The sequence below is a fragment of the Lygodium microphyllum genome, chromosome 16 (assembly GCF_053477565.2).
Source record: "Lygodium microphyllum isolate KBCC chromosome 16, Lygodium_microphyllum_v1.1.10, whole genome shotgun sequence".
NCBI classification, from domain to species: Eukaryota; Viridiplantae; Streptophyta; class Polypodiopsida; order Schizaeales; family Lygodiaceae; genus Lygodium; species Lygodium microphyllum.
Genome location: NC_141150.1, coordinates 146,477,636 through 146,492,635, shown reverse-complemented (window position 1 = coordinate 146,492,635; position 15,000 = coordinate 146,477,636). Strand labels below are relative to the sequence as shown.

The following is a 15,000-nucleotide window of genomic DNA, read 5'->3' as shown; positions in this document are numbered from 1 at the left end:
GTCTCATGCGCAAGAAAAGAAGGCAGGCTCTAGATCTATCCGTACATGCCAAGCCAACTTGAAATTTCAGGCCCTTGATGGCCAGATCAATCTCTACGCAGAACATGAAAGCCTGTCTGGTCCATTGCATAGCGTTGAACCTTCGGGCTTGCATTGCGAAGGTTATGTCCCCCGCCGTAGTCACGTCGAACTGGCCCTGTATGGCCTGAAAAGACAAGAAGGTTCCCATCTGCTCAAGCAACTCTCGGTAAGGGGCCACCACGCCTCGCTTTGCTTCAGAAATGGGCCTGAACATGCCCGGATCCGTCTTGACAGCACGCGCGGGAGCTAAGCCTTCACACCTCGCCCCCTTCTTCATTGCTTGCTCCTTGAAGAGCCGGATCTGCATGGAACTCATAGGAGTGTGAAGCCTCCTTGCCTCCTCCTTGGTTTCATCTCGTAGTCTTTCGGCCACTTTGATTCCGCCAAGATGGTTGCATCCCTTAGGCCCAGAGACCAGAATGGGCTTGACTGCGCACGTGGGTTTCCTTGACTCATGAGCCTCCCTGAAACTCACCTTTTGGGTTCGCCTCCTGAAGACACACTTGCCATGGTTGGACCACACTCGGAGCTCCCCAGCACTCCCAATCTTTAAGCCGCGTGAGGGTCTGTTACCCTCGGATTCGGCCTTTGCTCCTCGTTTGCTGCATGAGGGCTTTGTACCCTCTGACTTAGCCATTGAAGCACAAGTTAACTCCTCCTCGGTTTCGCAGCAGTGGGACTTCACTTTCTTGCGAAAGCTAACCCGTTGTCGCCCGCTAGCCGATTCGGATTCAAGGGGCATCGGACTCGACAAGGTTGTCTCCTCCTTTGCCCCATAGACAATTGCATGGTTCACAGGTTTCCACATCTTCCTCCTCTTCCTCTTCTCACCACTTCCTTCCTCTCCATCACGCTTCCTCCTCATCTCCTCACTACTCCTCTCTTCCTCAACTCTCCTCTTCCTCTCCTTCTTCACCCAACGTGCAACCATTCGTTTACCCTCCCGGCGCAAGGAGCCATCCTCATCACACAAGGCCATTCTTTTACCCTCGCGGCTAACGAGCTCCTCCCCATCATCCTCAACACATCCGGCCATTCGTTTACCCTCGCGGCTCACGAGCTCCTCCCCATCATCCTCAACACATCCGGCCATTCGTTTACCCTCGCGGCTCACGAGCTTCTCTCCATCCTCCTCAACACACCCGGCCATTCGTTTACCCTCGCGGCTCACGAGCTTTGCACAAGGGTTGCCCGTTCGTTTATCCTCCCGGCGCAAGGAGTCTTCCCCACTCTCAACACATCCGGCCATTTGTTTAACCTCGCGGCTCACGAGCTTAGCACAAGGGTTGCCCGTTCGTTTATCCTCCCGGCGCAAGGAGTCTTCCCCATCCTCAACACATTCGGCCATTCGTTTACCCTCGCGGCTCACGAGCTTAGCACAAGGGTTGCCCGTTCGTTTATCCTCCCGGCGCAAGGAGTCTTCCCCATCCTCAATCTTCATCTTCTTATCTGCATCCGAAAAAACACAAGGCACCAGTTCGTTTATACTCGCTGGCCCCGACGAGTCCTCCTTACCCTTCCCTACTCCTACACACACTTCCGCATTCTTACTTAGCATACAAGATGGTCCCAGTTCGTTTATGCTCGCTGGGCCGGACGAGCCTTCCTTCTCCTCTCCTACTCCTACCTTCCTTCCCACACCATTCCTACATACCTTCTTATCTACTTTACTCTGTAAAACGCGGGGCTCCAGTTCGTTTATACTCGCTGGGCTAGACGAGTCTTCCTTCACCTCCTCCTCTCCAACACAACTCAAAAACCGAGAAATACAAGGCTCCAGTTCATTTATACTCGCTGGGCCAAACGAGTCTTCCTTCTCCTCCCCTACTCCAACACATCTCAAAACACCGTCTTCTTCTTTCTTCTCATCCGTACAAGATAGCTTACAAGGCACCAGTTCTTTTATACTCGCTGGGTTCGACGAGTCTTCCTTCTTCCCTCCTACCTTGACACCCCTCAAAACTTCCTTATCTCCTAACTCCGCACGCCTCAACTGGCTACTATTTCTCATCTTCGTATCTATACATGGTAAAATACAAGGCACCAGTTCGTTTATGCTCGCTGGGCCGGACGAGCCTTCCTTCCCTTCCTTCCCTTCAGCACACTTTGACTTAACACCACGTTTCAGCACTTCATCTTCTTTCCTCTTTTCTTTCCTCTTCCCCTTCTCTCCTATCTCTTCTAGTACATAGGGCATATAGCCCCGCAGCATATCCTTGACACAAGATTTTGACTTAGCCTCTTCGGCCTCGTCTACCTCCTCAATCAACACCCCATCCACAACACACCTCCTTCCACTTCCTTCCCCGAACGCCATATTCTTCTTCAAGTTTGTCTCCTTCAGCACTCTTTGCCTCATCACGGAATCCGCATTCTGCCTCTCCGGCACACCCCTCTCATCAACCACATTTTTCTTCAAACCAAGGGCCGGCGTTTTTGCCTTAGCCCGCATCCCCTCCTTCTTCAACATACCCCGCTCCTTCAGCCCCTTTTGCATAATCTTCATTAAACTCATGAACTGGGCCTTCGTAGCCCGCCGCTTCTCCTCATCCCCCTCATCCTCGCTCTCTTCTTCATCCTCTTCTTCAGCTTCAGAGCTCGAACTCGGCTCGACACATTTCAAAGGCATAGACCGCCGTGGCGGCACATTCACAAGCTTAGGCATAGATTTTCTCAACTCGGCATCCTCCACTTTTCTCTTCTCCTCTCCTTTCTTGCTCCCACGTTCCTCATCTGCCCCTCTTCTCTCCACACATTCTCCTTGCATAGATTTCTTCATCTCAGCACCATTTCTTTTCTTCTTCTCCACCTCCTTCTCACTCCCACTTTCCTTCATCTCGCTCCTCCTCACCACCCTTTCTCTTCTTTCTCCTGGCATTCCACCATAAGCAATAGACATTCCATAATCCAAAGAAAAATTTCTCCTTAGTTCGCTCTCCACCTCCAGCGCATCCCACTCTTCTACCTTTGTTCTCTTTGCAATCCATTTTTCGATATCTTCGTTCAGATCCGTCAAGTCCTCTTTCAGCTCCTCTTGATCCTCTTCCATCTTCCCCACCTTCTTCCTCAACTCACCTTTTGCCTTCTCACCCCCTGCCTCCATCTTCTTCTTCAACCCCCTTATCTCCTCTCCCAACTCAAAGAAATCTTCAATAAGCCTTCTTTTTTTTCTGTAAAAATTCTCCACCACCTCGATCTTTTGTGCTTGTAAGGTACCCTTCGAAGTTTTTCCATTACGCCTCAGCCCAGGCTCCCCAACACGATGGTTTGCACACGCCACCCGTGAGGGCGGCTCTGATACCAAGTGTGATGGTCCAACCCTCAGAGACCCTTCCGGGACCCTTTCGGGACCCCGTCTAGGCCCCGGGGCGGCTCTAGACCCTTTCTGGAAACTTTGCATTTTGACCCCGGAACGCGTCACGGGGCACCTCAACACGTCACGGAACACGTCACGGAACGCGACACGGAATGGAACACGACGCGAGGATTTACCAAAGGGCCCATCTTGGGGGCTTTACGTCATATTCATAGCTAGGAAGCATTTACAAGCTTGCACGGGCTCAGCAAGGGACCATGTCACGGAGGGTGGGTGGAGCTATCAACGCGCATCAACACGACGCCCAAACCGTGGGTGAGGGAGCTACAAGGAGTACTCCCTCATAGGTGTTTTCGGCTCCAACGGCAAGGCATACCTACAAAGCCCGAAATTTTCCTTGGGGGGGGGGAGGGCGCCTCGCGACATGGCGTGTTGAGGGGGGAGGGGGGGCCGAATTTTGGAGGGGGGGGGGGGGGGGGGGGGGGGCGCCGAATTTTGAAGGTGGGGGGGGGGGGGGGGGCCGAATTTTTGAGGGGGGGTGGGGGGGAGGGGGGGGGGGGAAGGGGGGGGGCCGAATTTTTGAGGGGGGGGGGGGGGGGGGGGGGGGGTTGGTGTGTGTAGAGAGGGGCCGAATTTTGAAGGGGGGGGGGGGGGGGGGCCGAATTTTTGAGGGGGGGTGGGGGGGGAGGGGGGGGGGGGAGGGGGGGGGCCGAATTTTTGAGGGGGGGGGGGAGGGGGGGGGGCGAATTTTTGAGGGGGGGTGGGGGGGGGAGGGGTGGTGTGGTGTGTGTTGAGAGGGGGGGGGGGGGGGGGGGCAGAATTTTTGAGCGGGCGTCATGGTGGGTGGGTGGGTGTGTTAAGGGGAGGGGAGCACGTCGCGTCGTCATGTCAACACACACCACACCACCCCTCCCCCCCCTCAAAAATCACCCCCCCTCAACACACACCACACCACCCCTCCCCTTCCCCCCCTCCAAATTTCGCCCCCCCCTCAAAACACACCACCCCACCCCTCCCCCCCCCCCCGCCCCCAAAAAATTCGCCCCCCCCCCCAACACACACCACCCCACCCCCCCCCCCCCCAAAAAATTCGGCCACCCCCCTCAACACACACCACACCACACCACACCACCCCTCCCCCCCCCCCCCCAAAAATTCGCCCACCCCCCCCCTCAATACACACCTCCCCACCCTTCCCCCCCCCCCCGCCCCCAACACACACCACCCCTCCCCCCCCCCCCAAAAATTCGCCCCCCCCCCTCAATACACACCTCCCCACCCTTCCCCCCCCCCCTCAACACACACCACACCACACCACACCACCCCTCCCCTTCCCCCCCTCCAAATTTCGCCCCCCCCTCAACACACACCACCCCACCCCTCCCCCCCCCTCCAAATTTCGCCCCTTCTCCCCCCCAAAAATTCGCCCCCCCCCCCCCCCCCCCCTCAACACACACCACACCACACCACCCCTCCCCCCCCCCCACCCCCCTCAACACACACCAACCCACACCACCCCTCCCCCCCCCAAAAATCCCCCCCCCCCCCCTCAACACACACCACCCCACCCCCCCCCCCCCAACACACACCACACCACCCCTCCCCCCCCCTCAAAAATTCCCCCCCCCCCCTCAACACACAAAACACCACCCCTCCCCCCCCCCCTCCAAATTTTGCCCCCCCCCCTCAACACACACCACACCACACCACCCCTCCCCCCCCTCCAAAATTCACCCCCCACCCCCCTCAACACACACCACCCCACACCTCCCCTCCCCCCCCCCCAAAAATTCCCCCCCCCCCTCAACACACACCACCACATCCCCCCCCCTCAAAAATCCCCCCCCCCCTCAACACACAAAACACCACCCCTCCCCCCCCCCCTCAAAAATCCCCCCCCCCCCCAACACACACCACACCACACCACACCACACCTCCCCCCCCCCTCCAAATTTTGCCCCCCCCCCCCCCCAAAAAATTGGCCCCCCCCCTCAACACACACCACCCCTCCCCCCCCTCCAAAATTCGCCCCCCCCCCCCCCTCAAAAATCCCCCCCCACCTCAACACACACCACACCACACCACACCAACCCTCCCCTTCCCCCCTCCAAATTTCGCCTTCCCCTCAACACACACCACCCCACCCCTCCCCCCCCCCCAAAAATTCGCCCCCCCCGTCCAAATTTCGCCCCTTCCCCCCCCAAAAATTCCCCCCCCCCCCCTCAACACACACCACACCACACCACCCCACACGACGCCTCCCCCCCCCTCAAAAATCCCCCCCCCCCCTCAACACACACCACACCACACCACCCCTCCCCCCCCCTCAAAAATCCCCCCCCTCAACACACACCACACCACCCCTCCCCTTCCCCCCCTCCGAATTTCGCCCGCCCCTCAACACACACCACCCCACCCCTCCCCCCCCCCCCGCCCCCAAAAAATTCGCCCCCCCCCCAACACACACCACCCCACCCCCCCCCCCCCCAAAAATTCGGCCACCCCCCTCAACACACACCACACCACACACCCCCTCCCCCCCTCCAAAATTTGCCCCCCCCCCCCCCCCCCCAAAAATTCGCGCCCCCCCCCCCTCAATACACACCTCCCCACCCCCCCCCCCCCCTCAACAAACACCACACCACCCCTCCCCCCCCCTCAAAAATCCCCCCCCCCCCTCAACACACACCACACCACACCACCCCTCCCCCCCCCCCCCCCCCCCCCAAAAAATCACCCCCCCGCCCCCCTCAACACACACCACCCCACCCCCCCCCCCCCACAACACACACCACACAACCCCTCCCCCCCCCTCAAAAATTCCCCGCCCCCCCCTCAACACACACCACACCACCCCTCCCCCCCCTCAAAAATCCCCCCCCCCCCTCAACACACACCACACCACACCACCCCTCCCCCCCCCCCCCCCCAAAAAATCCCCCCCCGCCCCCCTCAACACACACCACCCCACCCCCTCCCCCCCCACAACACACACCACACAACCCCTCCCCCCCCCTCAAAAATTCCCCGCCCCCCCCTCAACACACACCACACCACCCCTCCCCCCCCCTCAAAAATCCCCCCCCCCCTCAACACACACCACACCACACCACCCCTCCCCCCCCCCCCCAAAAAAATCCCCCCCCCGCCCCCCTCAACACACACCACCCCACCCCCCCCCCCACAACACACACCACACAACCCCTCCCCCCCCCCTCAAAAATTCCCCGCCCCCCCCTCAACACACACCACACCACCCCTCCCCCCCCCCTCAAAAATCCCCCCCCCCCCCCCTCCAAATTTTGCCCCCCCCCCCAAAAAATTGGCCCCCCCCCTCAACACACACCACACCACACCACCCCTCCCCCCCCCCTCCAAAATTCGCCCCCCCCCCCCCCCCCCCCCCCCTCAACACACACCACCCCACCCCCCCCCTCAACACACACCACACCACCCCTCCCCCCCCCCTCAAAAATCCCCCCCCCCTCAACACACACCACAACACCCCTCCCCCCCCGCCCCAAAAATTCGCCCCCCCCTCAACACACACCACACCACACCACCGCTCCCCCCCCCCCCCTCCAAAATTCGCCCCCCCCCCAAAAATTTCCCACCCCTCCCCCCTCAACACACACCACCCCACCCCCCCCCCCCAACACACACCACACCACCCCTCCCCCCCCCCCTCAACACACACCACACCACACCACCCCTCCCCCCCCCTCCAAAATTCGCCCCCCCCCCCCCCCCCTCACCACCACCACCCCACCCCCCCCCTCAACACACACCACACCACCCCTCCCCCCCAAAAAATTTGGCCACCCCCCTCAACACATACCACACCACACCACACCACCCCTCCCCCCCCCCCCCCCCAAAATTCGCCCCCCCCCCCTCAATACACACCTCCCCACCCTTCCCCCCCCCCCCGCCCCCAACACACACCACCCCTCCCCCCCCCCCAAAAATTCGCCCCCCCCCCCCCCCTCAATACACACCTCCCCACCCTTCCCCCCCCCCCTCAACACACACCACACCACACCACACCACCCCTCCCCTTCCCCCCCTCCAAATTTCGCCCCCCCCTCAACACACACCACCCCACCCCTCCCCCCCCCCCTCCAAATTTCGCCCCTTCTCCCCCCCAAAAATTCCCCCCCCCCCCCTCCCTCAACACACACCACACCACACCACCCCTCCCCCCCCCACCCCCCTCAACACACACCACCCCACACCACCCCTCCCCCCCCCAAAAATCCCCCCCCCCAACACACACCTCACCACCCCTCCCCCCCCCCTCAAAAATTCCCCCCCCCCCCCCCCCCTCAACACACAAAACACCACCCCTCCCCCCCCCCCTCAAAACACACCACACCACACCACCCCTCCCCCCCCCCCTCCAAATTTTGCCCCCCCCCCCCCCCCCAAAAAAATTGGCCCCCCCCTCAACACACACCACACCACACCACCCCTCCCCCCCCCTCCAAAATTCGCCCCCCACCCCCCTCAACACACACCACCCCACACCTCCCCTCCCCCCCCCCAAAAATTTCCCCCCCCCCCCAACACACACCACCACATCCCCCCCCCCCCCCCAAAACACACCACACCACCCCTCCCCCCCCCCTCAAAAATCCCCCCCCCCCCCCCTCAACACACAAAACACCACCCCTCCCCCCCCCCCCCCTCAAAAATCCCCCCCCCCAACACACACCACACCACACCACCCCTCCCCCCCCCCCTCCAAATTTTGCCCCCCCCCCCAAAAAATTGGCCCCCCCCTCAACACACACCACCCCTCCCCCCCCCTCCAAAATTCGCCCCCCCCACCCCTCAAAAATCCCCCCCCCCCCCCTCAACACACACCACACCAACCCTCCCCTTCCCCCCTCCAAATTTCGCCTTCCCCTCAACACACACCACCCCACCCCTCCCCCCCCCCCCCCCCCGTCCAAATTTCGCCCCTTCCCCCCCCAAAAATTCGCCCCCCCCCTCAACACACACCACCCCACACCACGCCTCCCCCCCCTCAAAAATTCCCCCCCCCCCCTCAACACACACCACACCACACCACCCCTCCCCCTCCCTCAAAAATCCCCCCCCCCTCAACACACACCACACCACCCGTCCCCTTCCCCCCCTCCGAATTTCGCCCCCCCCTCAACACACTCCACCCCACCCCTCCCCCCCCCCGCCCCCAAAAAATTCGCCCCCCCCCCCCAACACACACCACCCCACCCCCCCCCCCCCCCCCCAAAATTCGGCCACCCCCCTCAACACACACCACACCACACACCCCCTCCCCCCCTCCAAAATTTCCCCCCCCCCCCCCCCCCCCGCCCCCAACACAAACCACCCCTCCCACCCCCCCCCAAAAATTCGCGCCCCCCCCCCCCCTCAATACACACCTCCCCACCCCCCCCCCCCTCAACAAACACCACACCACCCCTCCCCGCCCCCTCAAAAATCCCCTCCCCCCCCCCCTCAACACACACCACACCACCCCTCCCCCCCCCCCCCAAAAATCCCCCCCCCCCCCCCCCCCCCAACACACACCACCCCAACCCCCCCCCCAACACACACCACACAACCGCTCCCCCCCCCTCAAAAATTCCCCGCCCCCCCCTCAACACACACCACACCACCCCGCCCCCCCCTCAACACACACCACACCACCCCTCCCCCCCCCCTCAACACACCCACACCACCCCACCTCTCCTCCAAAATTCTCCCCCCCCCCCTCAACACACACCACACCACACCACCCCTCCCCCCCCCTCCAAAATTTGCCCCCCCACCCCCCGGCCCCAACACACACCACCCCTCCCCCCCCCTCCCAAAAATTCGCCCCCCCCCTCAATACACACCTCCCCACCCTTTCCCCCCCCCCCCTCAACACACACCACACCACCCCTCCCCCCCCCCCCCCCCAAAAATCCCCCCCCCCCCCAACACACACCACCCCACCCCCCCCCCCAACACACACCACACAACCGCTCCCCCCCCTCAAAAATTCCCCGCCCCCCCCTCAACACACACCACACCACCCCGCCCCCCCCTCAACACACACCACACCACCCCTCCCCCCCCCCTCAACACACCCACACCACCCCACCTCTCCTCCAAAATTCTCCCCCCCCCCCTCAACACACACCACACCACACCACCCCTCCCCCCCCCTCCAAAATTTGCCCCCCACCCCCCGGCCCCAACACACACCACCCCTCCCCCCCCCCCCCAAAAATTCGCCCCCCCCCTCAATACACACCTCCCCACCCTTTCCCCCCCCCCCCTCAACACACACCACACCACCCCTCCCCCCCCTCTCAAAAATCCCCCCCCCCCCCCCTCAACACACACCACACCACCCCTCCCCTTCCCCCCCTCCAAATTTCGCCCACCCCTCAACACACATTACCCCACCCCTCCCCCCCCCCCCCCAAAAATTCGCCCCCCCCCCCTCAACACACACCACCCCACACCACACCACCCCTCCCCCCCCCCAAAAAAATCCCCCCCCCCCCCGCCCTCAACACACACCACCCCCCCCCCCTCAACACACACCACACCACACCACCCCTCCCCCCCCCCCCCTCAAAAATCCCCCCCCCCCCTCAACACACACCACACCACACCACACCACACCACCCCTCCCCTTCCCCCCCTCGAAATTTCGCCCCCCCCTCAACACACACCACCCCACCCCTCCCCCCCCCCGCCCCAAAAATTCGCCCCCCCCTCCAAATTTCGCCCCTTCCCCCCTCGTCACTCCCCCACCCAACCCAACCCCGCGCCACCCCCATGACACGGCACACCCCCCCACCCCACCGCACCCCCCCACGACGCCCCCCCCCCCCCGCACCCCACCTCGAAAAACCCCGCTCCCTCCACGCCACACCACAAATGCCTCCGAAAACCCTGCTCGACCCACCCCACCCCGCGTCACCCCCCCACGACATGGCGCACCCCCCACCCCACCGCACCCCCCAACGACGCCGCCCCGCACCCCACCTCGAAAAACCCCGCTCCCTCCATACCACCCCACCACGCCTCCGAAAACCCCGCTCGACCCACCCCACCTCGCGTCAGCCCCCCACGACACGGCACACCCCCCACACCCCACCGCACCCCCCCACGACGCGGCGCATATCCCCCCCCCCCCCCCCCGCACCCCACCTCGAAAAACCCCGCTCGACCCACCCAACCCCGCGTCACTCCCTCAGGACACGGCGCACCCCCCCACCCCACCGCACCCCCCCACGACGCCCCCCCGCACCCCACCTCGAAAAACCCCGCTCGACCCACCCAACCCCGCGTCACCCCCCCACGACACGGCGCACCCCCCCACCCCACCGCACCCCCCCACGACGCCCCCCCCCGCACCCCACCTCGAAAAACCCCGCTCCATCCACGCCACACCACCACGCCTCCGAAAACCCCGCTCGACCCACCCCACCCCGCGTCTCCCCCCCACGACACGGCGCACCCCCCACCCCACCGCACCCCCCAACGACGACGCCCCGCACCCCACCTCGAAAAACCCCGCTCCCTCCATACCACCCCACCACTCCTCCGAAAACCCCGCTCGACCCACCCCACCTCGCGTCAGCCCCCCACGACACGGCACACCCCCCACACCCCACCGCACCCCCCCACGACGCGGCGCATATCCCCCCCCCCCCCCCCCGCACCCCACCTCGAAAAACCCCGCTCGACCCACCCAACCCCGCGTCACTCCCTCAGGACACGGCGCACCCCCCCACCCCACCGCACCCCCCCACGACGCCCCCCCGCACCCCACCTCGAAAAACCCCGCTCGACCCACCCAACCCCGCGTCACCCCCCCACGACACGGCGCACCCCCCCACCCCACCGCACCCCCCCACGACGCCCCCCCCCGCACCCCACCTCGAAAAACCCCGCTCCATCCACGCCACACCACCACGCCTCCGAAAACCCCGCTCGACCCACCCCACCCCGCGTCTCCCCCCCACGACACGGCGCACCCCCCACCCCACCGCACCCCCCAACGACGACGCCCCGCACCCCACCTCGAAAAACCCCGCTCCCTCCATACCACCCCACCACTCCTCCGAAAACCCCGCTCGACCCACCCCACCTCGCGTCAGCCCCCCACGACACGGCACACCCCCCACACCCCACCGCACCCCCCCACGACGCGGCGCATATCCCCCCCCCCCGCACCCCACCTCGAAAAACCCCACTCGACCCACCCAACCCCGCGTCACTCCCCCAGGACACGGCGCACCCCCCCACGACGCGGCGCATATCCCCCCCCCCCCCCCCGCACCCCACCTCAAAAAACCCCGCTCGACCCACCCCACCCCGCGTCACCCCCCCACGACACGGCGCACCCCCCCACCCCACCGCACCCCCCCACGACGCCCCCCCCCGCACCCCACCTCGAAAAACCCCGCTCCCTCCACGCCACACCACCACGCCTCCGAAAACCCCGCTCGACCCACCCCACCCCGCGTCTCCCCCCCACGACACGGCGCACCCCCCCACGACGCCCCCCCGCACCCCACCTCGGAAAACCGCGCTCCCTCCACAGCACCCCACCTCTCCTCCAAAAACCCCGCTCGACCACCCCCACCCCGCGTCACCCCCCAGGACGCCCCCCCGCACCCCACCTCGAAAAACCCCGCTCCCTCCACAGCACCCCACCTCTCCTCCAAAAACCCCGCTTGACCACCCCAACCCCGCGTCACTCCCCCACGACACGGCGCACCCCCCCACGACACGGCGCACCCCCCCACGACGCCCCCCCGCACCCCACCTCGGAAAACCGCGCTCCCTCCACAGCACCCCACCTCTCCTCCAAAAACCCCGCTCGACCACCCCCACCCCGCGTCACCCCCCAGGACGCCCCCCCGCACCCCACCTCGAAAAACCCCGCTCCCTCCACAGCACCCCACCTCTCCTCCAAAAACCCCGCTCGACCCACCCCACCCCGCTCGACCCACCCCACCCCGCGTCACCCCCCCCACGACACGGCGCACCCCCGCACCCCACCTCGAAAAACCCCGCTCCCTCCACAGCACCCCGCCACGCCTCCGAAAACCCCGCTCGACCCACCCCACCCCGCGTCACCCCCCACGACACGGCGCACCCCCCCACCCCACCGCACCCCCCCACGACGCCCCCCCGCACCCCACCTCGAAAAACCGCGCTCCCTCCACAGCACCCCACCTCTCCTCCAAAAACCCCGCTCGACCACCCCCACCCCGCGTCACCCCCCAGGACGCCCCCCCGCACCCCACCTCGAAAAACCCCGCTCCCTCCACAGCACCCCACCTCTCCTCCAAAAACCCCGCTTGACCACCCCAACCCCGCGTCACTCCCCCACGACACGGCGCACCCCCCCACCCCACCGCACCCCCCCACGACGCCCCCCCGCACCCCAGCTCGAAAAACCGCGCTCCCTCCACAGCACCCCACCTCTCCTCCAAAAACCCCGCTCGACCACCCCCACCCCGCGTCACCCCCCCACGACGCCCCCCCGCACTCCACCTCGAAAAACCCCGCTCCCTCCACAGCACCCCACCTCTCCTCCAAAAACCCCACCTCTCCTCCAAAAACCCCGCTTGACCACCCCAACCCCGCGTCACTCCCCCATGACACGGCGCACCCCCCCACGACGCCCCCCCCGCACCCCACCTCGAAAAACCCCGCTCCCTCCACACCACCCCGCCACGCCTCCAAAAAACCGCGCTCGACCCACCCCACCCCGCGTCACGGCGCACCCCCCACCCCACCGCACCCCCCCACGACGCCCCCCCCCCCCACCCCACCTCGAAAGACCGCGCTCCATCCACAGCACCCCACCTCTCCTCCAAAAACCCCGCTCGACCCACCCCACCCCGCGTCACCCCCCCACCACACGGCGCACCCCCCCACGACGCCCCCCCGCACCCCACCTCGAAAAACCCCGCTCCCTCCACAGCACCCCGCCACGCCTCCGAAAACCCCGCTCGACCCACCCCACCCCGCGTCACCCGCCACGACACGGCGCACCCCCCCACAACGCCCCCCCCGCACCCACCTCGAAAAACCCCGCTCCCTCCACGCCTCCGAAAACCCCGCTCGACCCACCCCACCCCGCGTCACCCCCCCCACGACACGGCGCACCCCCGCACCCCACCTCGAAAAACCCCGCTCCCTCCACAGCACCCCGCCACGCCTCCGAAAACCCCGCTCGACCCACCCCACCCCGCGTCACCCCCCACGACACGGCGCACCCCCCCACCCCACCGCACCCCCCCACGACGCCCCCCCCGCACCCCACCTCGAAAAACCCCGCTCCCTCCACGCCTCCGAAAACCCCGCTCGACCCACCCCACCCCGCGTCACCCCCCCACGACGCCCCCGCGCACCCCACCTCGGAAAACCCGCTGCATCCACACCACCCCACCCCGCGTCACGGCACACCCCACCGCACCCCCCCTCGACGCGGCGCATCCCCCCCGCACCCCACCTCGAAAAACCCCGCTCCATCGACACGACCCCGCCACGCCTCCAAAAACCCCGCTCGACCCAGCCCACCCCGCGTCACCCCCCCACGACACGGCGCACCCTCCACCCCACCGCACCCCCCGACGACGCGGCGTATCCCCCGCGCACCCCACCTCCAAAAACCCCGCTCGACCCACGGCACGTCACCTCACCCCCCCACGACATGGCACACCCTCCCTCTTTAGAAATCGCGCTCCGCAATGACACGGCACACACACCCCACTGCACACGACCCCCTCCCGCGACACGGAACCTTCCACCCCCCGACGGACCTCCTCAAGAAACCCCCCCACGACATGGCACCCCCCCGCGACATGGCACACCCTCCCTCCTCAGAAATCCCCGCTCCAACAACCCGCCCGCGCAACATGGCACGCCCTCCCTCCTCGGAAAAACCCCGCTCCACCGAACCCCCCCACAACATGGCACACCCTCCGCTCCCAAAATACCTCGCATCTTGAGGAGGGGGTATCACGTGAGAGCGAGGCAGAGGGAGGGGCCAGGCACGACGTACGCAAAGACAATCGCGACGAGGAGAGGAGGCGCCGCGTCATGGCAAGGCGAGGGGGTTTCCTACCACGATGTCAGCGTTGGAGAGTCGAGACGTGATCCGAGGGGATTTCCATGCCACGGTCTCGAAACAAGCATGCAAAAGGGTGCAGCACCAGGACTTCCCGGGAGGTCACCCATCCCAGTACTGTTCTGGCCCAAGCGCGCTTAACTGCGGAGTTCTGATGGGATCCGGTGTATTAGCGCTGGTGTGACCGCACCACAAACACAAAGGAATTCCAAAGAGCTCTTGTATACTCGGAAAGTGGCACGAGAGAGCCCAAGAGCGAGGCATGGCGGCATGCCATGCCGCTCATGCCACGGAGGACGCGACTAAACGCGAACCCTAAACCCCGCGCACATGGAGGCGACGCACAAAAGATTGAATGCCGCCGTCGCGTGCCATTTCTAACACGAAGGGCAAGCATCCACGTGAAGAGCACCCCGTGCACACATAGGCGACGACGTAGAAAAGATCGAGCCGCAGAATACGTGCCACGGAGGACACGCGCCCACGG

The 15,000-nt window shown here is 65.2% G+C and overlaps 1 non-coding gene across 1 annotated transcript; it reads right to left on the bottom strand.

Annotated features, from left to right (window-relative positions):
- Positions 1-14,586: 14,586 nt before the first annotated feature.
- Positions 14,587-14,705, bottom strand: LOC148023733 (5S ribosomal RNA). Its single transcript, XR_015694001.1, has one exon. It is a non-coding gene; the product is annotated as a 5S ribosomal RNA (ribosomal RNA).
- Positions 14,706-15,000: the final 295 nt, after the last annotated feature.